We start from the raw sequence: 15,467 nt of genomic DNA, 5'->3' as shown, positions 1-15,467 counted from the left end.
AGCTAGGATAAACCTATTAATAGCTCCCACATTACCTATTGTAAATAATGGGACCTCTATCCCAAATATACGTGATTAAACTTATGTGCTATTCTATCAGTTTATATTTCATATACTTCTTTGTTCATTATCACTTTAGACTATCGATTTATTAGTTTTTAATTAATTGATGGTCAGTATTTGATACTGGAAATATGTATACTTCATTTGTCTGCCATGACTAGTCATGATATTATCGTTTTTATAGTTATGTTAATAAGTTAGAATGTGACTCCTTGTAATAATGTAACTAATATATATATTATTTCCCTGAAGTGTGTTGAGATTAAGGATGTAATAATTATCTTGATAGTCTATTGTTGCCTTATTCCCAAAAATGTATAATATCTCCCTCACAGGTACCTGGGAAGTTTCTTGTTTAAATGGGAAGCCATCAGATCTATTTCTGGAAGACCCCACACCTGAACAATCTGAGAAAACACATCTGGATGGAGTGACCACTCCCCCGGATGTAAAGTCTGACGGCTGAGATAATCCGCTTCCCAATTGTCTATAACTGGGATATGAACCGCAGGAATTAGACAGGAGCTGGATTCCACCCAAGCATGTATCCAAGATACTTCTTTCATGGCTTGGGGACTGTGAGTCCCACCCTGATGATTGACATATGCCACAGTTGTGATATTGTCTGTCTGAAAACAAATGAATGGTTCTCTCTTCAACAGAGGCCACACCTGAAGAGCCCTGAAGATAGCACGGAGTTCTAAAATATTGATTGGTAACCTCGCCTTTTGAGGTTTCCAAACCCCTTGTTCTGTCAGAGATCCCCAGACAGCTCCCCAACCTGAAAGACTTGCATCTGTTGTGATCACAGTCCAGGTTGGACAAACAAAAGGGGCCCCTTGAACTATACGATGGTGATCTAACTAACAAGTCAGAGAGAGTCGAACATTGGAATTTAAGGATATTAATTGTGATATATTTGTATAATCCCTGCACCATTGGTTCAGCATACAAAGTTGGAGAGGTCTCATATGAAAACGAGTAAAGGGGATCACGTCCGATGCTGCAGTCATGAGACTTAAAACTTCCATGCACATAACCACTGAAGGGGATGACTGAGACTGAAGGTTCCGACAAGCTGAAACCAATTTTAATCATCTCTTGTCTGTTAGAGACAGAGTCATGGACACTGAATCTATCTGGAAACCTAAAAAGGTGACCCTTGTCTGAGGAATCAAAGAACTTTTTGGTAAATTGATCCTCCAACCATGTCTTTGAAGAAACAACACTAGTTGATTTGTGTGAGACTCTGCAGAATGTAAAGACTAAGCTAGTACCAAGATATCGTCCAAATAAGGAAATACCGCAATACCCCATTCTCTGATTACAGAGAGTAGGGCACAGAGAATCTTCAAAAAAATTATTGGAGCTGTTGCTAGGCCAAACGGAAGAGCAACAAATTGGTAATGCTTGTCTAGAAAAGAGAATATCAGAAACTGAAAATGGTCTGGATGAATCGGAATATGAAGATATGTATCCTGTAAGTCTATTGTGGACATATAATGCCCTTGCTGAACAAAAGGCAGAATAGTCCTTATAGTCACCATTTTGAAAGTTGGCACTCTTACATAATCATTCAAAATTTTGAGATCCAGATCTGGCCTGAATGAATTTTCTTTCTTTGGGACAATGACTAGATTTGAATAAAACCCAAGAACCTGTTCCTGAAACGGAACTGGTATGATTACCCCTGAAAGCTCCAGGTCTGAAACACACTTCAGAAAAGCTTGAACCTTTACTGGATTTACTGGGATGTGTGAGAGAAAAAACCTTCTCACAGGAGATCTTACTCTGAATCCTATTCGGTACCCTTGAGAGACAATACTCTGAATCCATTGATTTTGGACAGAATCTGCCCAAATGTTTTGGAAGAATCTTAATCTGCCCCCTACCAGCTGAGCTGGAATGAGGGCCACACCTTCATGTAGACTTGGGGGCTGGCTTTGGTTTCTTAAACGGTTTTGATTTACTCCAACTTGAAGGTTTCCAATTGGAACCAGATTCTTTGGGGGAACGATTAGGTTTCTGTTCCTTATTTTGTCGAAAGGAACGAAAACGGTTAGAAGCTTTAGATTTACCCTTAGGTCTTTTATCCTGAGGCAAAAAACTCCCTCCTCCCCAGTGACCATTGAAATAATCGAATCCAACTGAGAACCAAATAACTTATTACCTTGGAAAGAAATAGATAGTAATCTAGACTTAGATACCATGTCAGCATTCCAATATTTAAGCCACAAAGCTCTTCTAGCTAAAATAGCTAAAGACATAGATTTAACATCAATTTTGATGATATCAAAAATGGCATCACAAATAAAATGATTAGCATGTTGAAGCAAACGAACTATGCTAGACAAATCAGAATCCATTTCTTGTTGCGCTAAACTTTCCAACCAAAAAGTTGATGCAGCTGCAACATCAGCCATAGAAATGGCAGGCCTGAGGAGATCACCAGAATATAAATAGCTTTCCTTAGATAAGATTCAAGTTTCCTATCTAAAGGGTCTTTAAAAGAAGTACTATCTTCCATAGGAATAGTAGTACGTTTAGCAAGAGTAGAAATAGCCCCATCAACTTTGGGGATCTTTTCCCAAAACTTCAATCTAACTGCTGGCAAAGGATACAATTTTTTAAACCTTGAAGAAGGAACAAAAGAAGTCCCAGGCCTATTCCATTCCTTAGAAATCATATCAGAAATAGCATCAGGAACTGGAAAAACCTCTGGAGTAACCACAGGAGGTTTATAAACAGAATTTAAACATTTACTAGTTTTAATATCAGGACTAGTTTCCTCAATATCCAATGTAATCAACACTTCTTTTAATAAGGAACGAATATACTCAATTTTAAATAAATAAGTAGATTTGTCAGTGTCAATATCTGAGGAAGGATCTTCTGAATCAGATAGTTCCTCGTCAGAGGAGGATAATTCAGTATATTGTCGGTCATTTGAAATTTCATCAACTTCATGAGAAGTTTTAAAATACTTTTTATGTTTATTAGAAGGCGGGATGGCAGACAAAGCCTTCTGAATCGCATCAGCAATAAAATGTTTTATATTCACAGGTATATCTTGTACATTATATGTTGAAGGAACAAAGGGCTTAGTACTATTACTGATGGACACATTCTCTGCATGTAAAAGCTTATCATGACAACTATTACATACCACAGCTGGAGATATAATCTCCACAAATCTCCTCAGGGTTCTAACAGTGGTTTCTGAGACAGGATCAGATTGAGACATCTTGCAAATGTAAGAGAAAAAACAACATATAAAGCAAAATTATCAATTTCCTTATATGGCAGTTTCAGGAATGGGACAAAAATGCAAACAGCCCTCTGAATAGAAGAAAAGACATATAGGAAAGGGGTTTAAAATAATTAAATTATTTGGCGCCAAGTATGACGCACAACGTAACTGAATTTTTTTTGGTGCTAACAACATCCGGAAATGACACACTCGTGTCATTGAAGACGCAACCTTGTGCAAGGAACTCGCCGTCAACTAAGACTCCGGACATGACGAATTTACGTCATTGGACGTAAATTCGTGCCAAAAAATTCTCGCGCCAATAATGACTCAATAAACTTAGGCATTTTGCGCCCTTGAACGCCTAGTTTTGCCTGCAAAATTTTATGAGAAAAAAGTCAATAGAAAAAAGACTATACCCGAGGTAAGAAAAAATATTTTCCTAAATATGCTTTTCCCAAATATGAAACTGACAGTCTGCAAAAGGAAATATACATAAACCTCAAATATAAGTACAATACATATATTTAGAACGTTATATTAATACATAAAGTGCCAAACCATAGCTGAGAGTGTCTTAAGTAATGAAAACATATTTACCGAAAGACACCCATCCACATATAGCAGATAGCCAAACCAGTACTGAAACCTTTAACAGTAGAGGTAATGTAATAGGAGAGTATAACGTCAATCTGAATAAGGGAGGTAGGAGATGAATCTCTACGACAGAGAACCTATGAAATAGATCTCCCATGAGGAAAACCATTGCATTCAATAGGTGATACTCCCGTCACATCCCTCTGACATTCTCTGTACTCTGAGAGGAATCAGGCTTCAAAATGCTGAGAAGCGCATATCAACGTAGAATCTAAGCACAAACTTACTTCACCACCTCCATAGGAGGCAAAGTTTGTAAAAATTGTGGGTGTGGTGAGGAGTGTATTTATAGGCATTTTGAGGTTTGGGATACTTTGCCCCTCCTGGTAGGATTGTATATACCATACATCACTAGCTTATGGACTCTTGCCAATTACATGAAAGAAATAAAAATAGAAAGTAAAACTAGATTGTAACGCCTAGATTACGAGTTCTGCGTTAGCTTTAAAAAGCAGCGTTAAGGGGTGCTTACGCTGCTTTTTAACGACCCGCTGGTATTACGAGTATGGCAGGTACAGGTGTACCGCTCACTTTTCTTCCGCGACTTTTGGCTACCCCTTACGTCAATTGCATATCCTATCTTTTTAATGGGATTTGGCTAACGCTGGTATTACAAGTCTTGGAAAAAGTGAGCGGTACAGCCTCTACCTCCAAGACTCCTACCGCATAAAAAAGTCAGAAGTTAAGAGTTTTATGGGCTAACGCCGGAACATAAAGCTCTTAACTATAGTGCTACAAAGTACACTAACACCCATAAACTACCTATGAACCCCTAAACCGAGGCCCCCCCACATCGCAAACACTATAATAAAATTATTTAACCCCTAATCTGCCGACCGGACATCGCCGCCACCTACATTATCCCTATGAACCCCTAATCTGCTGTCCCTAACATCGCCGCCACCTATATTATATTTATTAACCCCTAATCTGCGCCCCCCAACGTTGCCGCCACCTACTTACACTTATTAACCCCTAATCTGCCGACCGGACATTGCCGCCACTATAATAAATGTATTAACCCCTAAACTGCCGCACTCCCACCTCACAAACACTATAATAAATTGTATTAACCCCTAATCTGCTGTCCCTAACATCGTCGCCACATACCTACAATTATTAACCCCTAATCTGCCACCCCCAACGTCGCCGCTACTATAAAAAGTTATTAACCCCTAAACCTAAGCCTAACCCTAACACCCCCCTAAATTAAATATAATTTAAAGAAATCTAAATAAAATTACTATAATTAAATCAATTATTCCTATTTAAAACTAAATACTTACTTATAAAATAAACCATAATATAGCTACAATATAACTAATAGTTACATTGTAGCTATTTTAGGATTTATATTTATTTTACAGACAACTTTGTATTTATTTTAACTAGGTACAATAGCTATTAAATAGTTCATAACTATTTAATAGCTACCTAGTTAAAATAATTACAAAATGACCTGTAAAATAAATCATAACCTAAGTTACAAATACACCTAACACTACACTATCAATAAATTAATTAAATAAATTAACTACAATTATCTAAACTAAAATACAATTAAATAAACTAAACTATAGTACAAAAACAAACACTAAATTACAAAAAATAAAAAAATATTACAAGAAGTTTAATCTAATTACACCTAATCTAGGCCCCTTAATAAAATAAAAAAGCCCCCCAAAATAATAAACCCCTACCCTATACTAAATTACAAAAGTAATCAGCTCTATTACCAGCCCTTAAAAGGGCTTTTTGCAGGGCATTGCCCCAAAGTAATCATCTCTTTTACCTGTAAAAAAAACAAACAAGACCCCCCCAACATTAAAACCCACCACCCACACACCCCTACTCTAAAACCCACCCGATCCCCCCTTAAAAAAAAACTAACACTAACCCCGTGTTCACCCAGCCGGGCCGAATTTGTCATCCAATCCGGGCGATGTGGTCCTCCATCCAGCAGAAGTCTTCATCCAAGCGGGGCAGAAGAGGTCCTCCATCCGGCAGAAGTCTTCATCCATCCGCGGCTCCATCTTCAAGACCTCCGACACGGAACATCCTCCTCGGCCGATGGACTAACGATGAATGAAGGTTCCTTTAAATGACGTCATCCAAGATGGCATCCCTCGAATTCCGATTGGCTGATAGGATTCTATTAGCCAATCGAAATTAAGGTAGGAAAAATCCAATTGGTTGATTTAATCAGGCAATTGGATTGAAGTTCAATCCGATTGGCTGATTGGATCAGCCAATAGAATTGACCTTGCATTCTATTGGCTGATCCAATCAGCCAATCGGATTGAACTTCAATCCGATTGGCTGATTAAATCAACCAATCGGATTTTTCCTACCTTAATTCCGATTGGCTGATAGAATCCTATCAGCCAATCGGAATTCGAGGGATGCCATCTTGGATCATGTCATTTAAAGGAACCTTTATTCGTCGTTAGTCCGTCGGCCGAGGAGGATGTTCCGCGTCGGAGGTCTTGAAGATGGAGCCACGAATGGATGAAGACTTCTGCCGTATGGAGGACCTCTTCTGCCCCGCTTGGATGAAGACTTCTGCCGGATGGAGGACCTCTTATGCCCCGCGGATGGATGAAGACTTCTGCCGGATGGAGGACCACATCGCCCGGATTTGAGGAAGAATTCGGCCCGACTGGGTGAACACGGATCTTCAGGGGGTTAGTGTTAGTGTTAGCTTTTTTAAGGGGGGATCGGGTGGGTTTTAGAGTAGGGGTGTGTGGGTGGTGGGTTTTAATGTTGGGGGGGTCTTGTATTTTTTTTTACAGGTAAAAGAGCTGATTTCTTTGGGGCAATGCCCCGCAAAAAGCCCTTTTAAGGGCTGGTAAAAGAGCTGATTACTTTTGTAATTTAGTATAGGGTAGGGAATTTTATTATTTTGGGGGGCTTTTTTATTTTATTAGGGGGCTTATATTAGGTGTAATTAGATTAAACTTCTTGTAATATTTTTTATTTTTTGTAATTTAGTGTTTGTTTTTGTACTATAGTTTAGTTTATTAAATTGTATTTTAGTTTAGATAATTGTAGTTAATTTATTTAATTAATTTATTGATAGTGTAGTGTTAGGTGTATTTCTAACTTAGGTTATGATTTATTTTACAGGTAATTTTGTAATTATTTTAACTAGGTAGCTATTAAATAGTTATGAACTATTTAATAGCTATTGTACCTAGTTAAAATAAATACAAAGTTGCCTGTAAAATAAATATAAATCCTAAAATAGCTACAATTAGGGTTGCACCGATACCGATACTAGTATCGGTATCGGTACCGATACCAAGTATTTGCATGAGTACTTGTACTCGTGCAAATGCACCGATATTTAAACCGATACCTCCACCTCCTACCCATATGCTATCTTGTGGCGTTTTTTTCAAACTGCAGGTTCTCATTTCATTTTAAACTGGAGTGGAGACTAAACTAAACATTGTTTACTACTGTTCTGCCAATACAAATTGCTGTTATTTGTATTATTGTAGGAGAGATCACTGTACCTCGTTCAGACAAACCCCTGAAGTACTGGGCAGTTAATAAACAGATTTACAGCTCTGGCTAAAATGGGCCAAAAATATCTTTCTGCATCATGCAGTAGTGTGGAAAGTGAAAGACTGTTCAACTTAGAGTCGAACCTCCATACAAATGTCAGATTGATGTTATATAACAGCCCTACAACCCAATTGCATCACCCCTTTAAATGTAATATTTTATTGTAATAGTTTTTATTTATAAACATGTTCAGTGAACTTTGTGACAAATAAAACTGTTTTATTATTTCATAATGTCTTTTGAATTACAGTCCTTTATAATTATAAAGAAGGAATCTTAAATAATTAGTCTGTATTGTGCTTGGTAAACTGTCACATGACATTAAAAAAAAAAGTATCGGTAATTGGTATCGGCGAGTATTTGAAAACAAGTATCGGTACTTGTACTCAGTTATAAGAAAATGGTATCGGTGCAACCCTAGCTACAATGTAACTATTAGTTATAGGAAACAGTTAGGTGTCTGTGTAGGGGAGCGCGCTCCCCTCTGCTCTGTTGCCGTAAAGCTTGAGGGGGTGGAGATCCCAGTTCTCCGTAACGGCCCAATGGAGAGTGGGTGTGTGTGCAGTACAATCAGCTGTCTGACTGTGCAGCACTGAACAAGTCTGCCAACGAATCCAAGTAAAATACAATATCCTCCAAAGTTGGGCGCACCACAATGACAGGCTGTAGACTCACGGGATGAATAAAATCCTATTTTATTTAAGGCACTACGTAAAAACATGTAAGGGCTCACCAGCCCAGTGACAGCTCACAGATAAAAGCACAGGTGTGTCAGGAAACAACGCAGACACGTTTCGTGAGCATGCTCACTTGTTCACTGCATAATGAGTGACCTGCACACACCTTCATTTATACCACAATTTGAAAGGTACAGTACATATGTGTGTGGCATAAATGTATTGAACATAAACTGTACAAAACATAATGGATTAACATTCACAGTCAATGACAAAGTGATACATAGTGTTCTCAATGTTCAAAAATAAAAAATAAATTTATAATATACATTAATACAATTAACTTGTAACTCTAAGATTTTATTTGTGTTGCCAAACTTTAAATTATATATTATAGTTAGAGGCATGTATTTACTAGCTGTAATAAAACTACAAGTTCAATTCAGGAGTAAATCCTCACAATATGTATCATTCTATCGTACTAGAATGAAAGTATAAGATGTTATTGATCTTGTAAGCTATGTTAGTTTGTAACAACCTTGATACAGAGTATGTGTATTTAAACCATGTAACAATATGAAAAACCTAAATAGGTATATAAATGTATATCAAATGATTTTCATTGTTAATTATACAAGATTATATTAGAAAGTGTCAGTATTTTAATATGTAAGCCTAAATGATAGAATGCAATATACTTACTAGCTGTTTGTATAGATACAAATTCTAAATAAATAAATCAAGATCCCTTCTCATATTCAGTCCTTGTGGGTTACTTGTTTCTAGTGAGAAAATCCAAAAGACCTCTCTTTTATTTAATTTGTCTTCCCTATTTCCACCTCGTCTCCATTGGGGAACCTGATCTATCCCTTGCAATGACAGACTAGACATATCAGAGTCATGTAAATTTTTAAGATGTCTGGATATTGGGGTATCAGATTTTTCATCTTTCCCAGAACGCAGATGTTCCAGAAACCTGTCCTTGATGGGGCGTTTCGTTTTGCCTACATATTGGATGTTACAAATGAGGCACGTTAATATATATACAACATGAGTAGTATTGCAATTGATGAAATAATTTATCTTATGTTCATGTTGTTATATTGTAGCTATCTTATGGATTATTTTATAGGTAAGTATTTAGTTTTAAATAGGAATAATTGATTTAATTATAGTAATTTTATTTAGATTTCTTTAAATTATATTTAACTTAGGGGGGTCAATAACTTTATTATAGTAGCGGCGACGTTGGGGGCGGCAGATTAGGGGTTAATAATTGTAGATAGGTGGCGGCGATGTTAGGGACGGCAGATTAGGGGTTAATACAATTTATTATAGTGTTTGCGAGGCGGGAGTGCGGCGGTTTAGGGGTTAATACATTTATTATAGTGGCGGCGATGTCCGGTCGGCAGATTAGGGGTTAATAAGTGTAGGTAGGTGGCGGCGACGTTGGGGGCGGCAGATTAGGGGTTAATAAATATAATATAGGTGTCGGCGATGTTAGGGGCAGCAGATTAGGGGTTCATAGGTATAATGTAGGTGGCGGCGGTGTCCGGAGCGGCAGATTAGGGGTTAATAGTATAATGCAGGTGGCGACGATGTTGGGGGCGGCAGATTAGAGGTTAATAAGTGTAAGATTAGGGGTGTTAAGACTCGGGGTTCATATTAGGGTATTAGGTGTAGACTTAGAAAGTGTTTCCCCATAGGAAACAATGGGGCTGCGTTAGGAGCTGAACGCTGCTTTTTTGCAGGTGTTAGGTTTTTTTTCAGCCAGCTCAGCCCCATTGTATCCTATGGGGAAATCGTGCACGAGCACGTTTTGCCAGCTTACCGCTACCGTAAGCAACGCTGGTATTACAGGTAGAAGTGGAGCTAAATTATGCTCAGCGCTCACTTTTCTGAGGCTAACGCAGCCATTCAGAAAACTTGTAATACCAGCGTTGTTTAAAGTGAGCGCTGGAAAAAAAAGGAACGTTAGCCCCGCAAGTTTTTACCGACAAAACTCGTAATCTTGGCGATAGTGTCTTGGCCTGAAAGTTTAAGAATTTACCAATAACCAGCATAGGTTAAGAAAACTTTTCCTATTTCTTTCCTATTTCTTGGTCATTCATTCCTATTCTATGGGATTGGGCTCCTCTTTCAAATTATTTTTTTTAATCAAATCCAGGCCTAACATTTGGTGGATACGTTTTCAATAAGATGCATCAGCTCATTTGGTTTTATAGTCTCCAGAAGACCAAAAAACAGCTTGCTCCTCCTGGAATGGTTTTCTATAACTTCCACTTTTTGATGAAATTCCACATTTTGTCTGGATAAAGATAGTATTTTTTTTTTATCTTTTTCATGTCATATGTACCAGAATCTAAACCTTTTTGTGCTTAATAAAAATAGTAAAATAAAATAACATAAATAAGATAGCAATTTTGTCTCTGGTACTCAGGGGTCAAGTCCTACAAAAAAAGTATGGGAACCCACCAAGACTTCTACCCCCTCACAAGGAATATTGTTTTTATATATATATATATATATATATATATATATATATATATATATATATATATATACACACACACTGTATTTATTTCTGTATTTATATGTAAATAATCTATACACTCTGGTTAATGAAAGCACATTAAAACCAATGAATGGCTGAATGGTTGCCTCTGGGCCTGAGGATGGGCATCCATGGTTACATTTTTACATGGCTCCTCCTCTATAACAGAGTCTCACCCATTTAAGGTGCCATGCCATAGTTCTTTTTTTCTGCTAAGGGGAGCTAAATAACCCCAGAGCAAGCTACACAGAAATGTAAGCACCATGTGTTCCACACAGTGCAGGGTGATCACACAGCAGGACCGCTGACAGACTTATTACTAGAGGATCTCACTTTCCCTCTAACCAGACTTTACTCCAGCTCCTCCCACCAGCAACAGCAGTGTTTACTGAGGCCTTTCTGTACTCTGTCTAGGGGGAATTTAGTTCCTCCTGCAAAAATAGTGCAGGAACTCCGTTCCCATACGTTCCTGCTGGACTTGACCTTTGCTGCTACTCTAAGATAATCCTCCAAATCTGACGTTATTTGTTCTATTGTTGTTAATCTCTCTACAAATTGTTTTAGATCATTTTGAACACAATCTTACCATTTGTGGGCTAGATTACAAGTGGCGCGGTAACGATAGTGCGGTCGCAATATCGCAACCGAGCTAACTTTGAAGTGTTTTACAAGTAGAGCTCTGAAGTCTCCCTATCCTGACAAGCTTTAAATTCAATTGCACTTGAGCGAACGCATGTCATTTCAACTTGTAATACGTACGCTACTTCCGACGCACGCAAACACTCACAGTAAACCCCTTTTCACTAGTGCACAACAGTTAGCGCACCACTCGTAATCTATTTTAGAAAGTAAATAGTTTGTGAATGAGCAAATCCTGATGCACGCAATCTCCAGAACGGATATTGTGACCGAGCTATATATATATATGTATAGATATATATTGTACCAAAATACCATCATACTGTATAATGTATATGTAGAAATATGTATTTATGAATAAATAGAACATAATCTGCTATGTGAAGAACATTGGAATGTGAAATATTCATATTTTCATGTTGGGTTAGCGCACTTGAAAATATATGTGCGAGTAAAGTTTTCCAAATTTCTTGCTTCATTGACTTCTATGGGGGAGTATATTAATGTAGTCGCGATATTCGACTTTTTGCGCACATTGGGTTAGCACGCAAGTGAAAACGTTTTACTTTCAACTTGTAATACGAGCTCTACCTGAATCGCGTAAAATGGATACTTCTAGCGTGGTTAGTGCGTGAGCAGGAGCAATAAATAGAGCTCCAGCTGTAATGTAGACCATAATTGTTTAAAACTATTTTTTTAATGAATTGTATTGCATAATAATGGTGCATATGACTTCTCATATATGTGACTATTAGTACTGATACTTCTAGATAAATATACATCTCAAAATGTACTTACAATATAGCCACATTAAAGAGGTTTACAACCCAGGAGAGATACCTGCCCCTTTAAAATGATACTAGCATAAAGGAGTGGGGGGGGTGGGGTGGTAGTGGATTCACATAGTGAAGGCCTATTCCAGAAACGGGGTAGGATTTTGTGGGAGTGACTCACACTGACGCCAGCCTCTACCTTTACCTATTAATATATTTTCAAATTAAACTTTTATACTATTGACTTTGGTAGGTTGCAATGATGAACTGTTTGCTTGAAGTATCCCCCTTTCTTTAACTGACTCTTCTTGAGGGATTTGTGACTTGAAGCACCAAAAAAAAGCGTAATAATGAATGTAAGGGCCACTTTTATTTATGGATACAAGTTTCCATTATTAAGAAAATATTTATATTAAATTTGGATATTTCTGTGACGTTGTGTGTTGAGGGAATTAATGATAACAGAATAAGCAGTTATTGTGCATTTCTCTCACAATATGACAGACAACAGTGAGGATTCACCACATTAGATCAGTAACTCAGAGAGGGATTTAAACAGTTGCTTCCCCAGAAATGTTTTCTTGCAGTAGTATTTCCAGGAGGCCCACCAGTGATTTCTGGGTGGGGCATCAATGGGAGTCTGAAACTAGGTGTGTTGTGGGCAGGGCCAGGTGTGTTATGGGGGGGATTGGGCATGCCACAAGCAGGGCTGGGTGTGCCCAGCTGGAGACGCCGCAGTGTTGGGGCAGAGTGGTGGTGGGAAGCCTCTGTTGCATAAAACCAGAATTTGATGGTAGGTATGAACCAAAAAGGCCCATCAAGGCTAACCATATTACATGTTACTTTTTTCGTAGGATAGCCTTATGCATGTCAAGGGCATTTTGTAATTATTTTACAGGCACTTTGAGGGCATCCAGAATGCTGAGGTGGGGCTAGTGCCCTCCTGGCGATGCTACTGGAATTAAATTCCCCACCAGGCAAATTATATACCTCATATATGAAGTATAACCAGGTGCAGGGCCGCCATCAGGGGGTGACTCCTACTAGGGGCCCATTGGGCCAGGGGGCCCCATGAGGCAAGCACAAATGTAATTAAAAAAAATAAAAATCATTTTGGCAGCCACCAGAGGGCGCTACAGCAACCCTCCCCCTTTTTTCTTTCTGTACCCTGCCTGACTTATAAATAAAGAATTAAAAAAAAGAGGGCACTACAGCAGAGTGCTATTGAGCATGGGAAATGTCATTATAAGGAGTAAAGCATTAGCAATTGAGAGGATTTCTGAGTGTGCACTAAACCACTATGCACAGTGTAAGACAGACTTGGCACTTCAGTTTGTACAGTGTGTGCCTGAGTCAGACAACAGATCACTTTCATTTGCAGAGGAGGTTGGCCTTACTTAGTAAATGTTTTTCATTTCTTTGTGCGATTTCAGATTGTAACTTCAGTTTGGTAGTTGTATGGTGGGGCCAGGGGTTCATAAAAACATATTTTTAGCAATATGCAGCAGTTTATTTATGATTATTATTTAGGATGTCTCTGTGAGGGTGAGTGTGTATGTCTTTTTGTGTTTTCTGTGTATGTCTCTGTGAGGGTGTGTGTGTGTGTTCGTATGTCTTTGTGCATTTTTTGTAGGTGTCTCTATGAGGGTGTGTGCGTATGTCTTTGTGGATTTTCTGTGAGTGTCTCTGTGAGGGTGTGTGCGTATGTTTTTGTACACTTTCTGTGGGTGTCTCTGTCAGGGTGTGTGCGTATGTCTTTGTGGATTTTCTGTGGGTGTCTCTGTGAGGGTGTGTGCGTATGTTTTTGTACACTTTCTGTGGGTGTCTCTGTCAGGGTGTGTGCGTATGTCTTTGTGTGTTTTCTGTGGATGTCTCTGTGGGGGTGTGTGCATATGTCTTTGTGCATTTTCTGTGGATGTCTCTGTGAGGGTGTGTGCATATGTCTTTGTGCATTTTCTGTGGCTGTCTCTGTGAGGGTGTGTGCGTATTTCTTTCTGCATTTTCTGTCGGGGGCTCTGTGAGGGTGTGTATGTATGTCTTTGTGTATTTTCTGTGGGTGTGTATGTCTTTGTGTGTTTTCTGTGGATGTCTCTGTGAGACTGTGTGTATGTATGTATGTGTTTTCTGTGGATGTCTCTGTGAGGGTATGTGCATATGTCTGTGCATTTTCTGTAGGTGTCTCTAAGAGGGTGTGTGTGTGTGTGTGTGTGTGTATGTATGTCTGTGTGTTTTCTGTGGATGTCTCTGTAAGGGTGTGTGCATATGTCTGCGTGTTTTTTGTGGGTGTCTCTTAGAGGGTGTGTGCATATGTCTGTGCCTTTTCTGTTGGAGTCTCTAAGAGGGTGTATGTGTGTGTATGTATGTCTGTGTGTTTTCTGTGAGTGCCTCTGTGAGGTTGTGTGCATATGTCTGTGTGTTTTCTGTGGGTGTCTCTGTTATGGTCTCTCTGCCAAAGGGTCCTGCTTCCTCCTTGCCGACTGCAGCTGTGTAGCCGCCAAGTGATTGTAGCCCACTTCTGACGAAAACCGGCTACCCCGACTGGGTAGCTCCGCCAGAAGGATCCTTCCTATACCTGGAACAGTCCGCTATGTAGCGAAGAAAGTGAATATAGTGCATCCCCCCAAATAACTAGACAGACTAGTATTCAGGAGCCCACCCAAAGAACTAGACAGACTAGTATTCAGGTGAAACAAGAACTGCATTTATTGTGAAACACACACTGCTTATATACACATTCAGAGCCTTTTCTGATCCCAAGATCTCCCGCCATTCCAGCCCCTACAGACAGTCCGGCACCTCCATAGGAGCCACAGTCCCATAGAGTCCCCACAGTACTTAGGTCGCGGTTTCGAGGGACAGTCGGCACTTCCAGGGTGTCATTGGAAAGCCCTCGGTCCCCAGATGCCACAGTCTAAAAAGCAGCAGGATCCGCTACTGGGGACAAAAGTTACAGCCTGGTAAAGATATGGAGGTGGGGGTGTCCAAAACCCACGTTTCCCAAGGGAGCTCCCTTCTGGTAATCACCACACCTCTGATCCTCCCTAGGGGCTACCAATCCCCAAAAGAGCAGAGCTTTAAAGGGACACTGTACCCAAATTTTTTCTTTTGTGATTCAGAAAGAGCATGCAGTTTTAAGCAACTTTCTAATTTACTCCTATTATCAATTTTTCTTTGTTCTCTTGCTATCATTATTTGAAAAAGAAGGCATCTAAGCTTTTTTTTTGGTTTCAGTACTCTGGAAAGCACTTTTTTATTGGTGGATGAATTTATCCACCAATCAGGAA

Source organism: Bombina bombina, chromosome 4 (assembly GCF_027579735.1).
Source record: "Bombina bombina isolate aBomBom1 chromosome 4, aBomBom1.pri, whole genome shotgun sequence".
Classification (NCBI taxonomy): Eukaryota; Metazoa; Chordata; class Amphibia; order Anura; family Bombinatoridae; genus Bombina; species Bombina bombina.
This window is presented reverse-complemented; position numbering follows the sequence as displayed.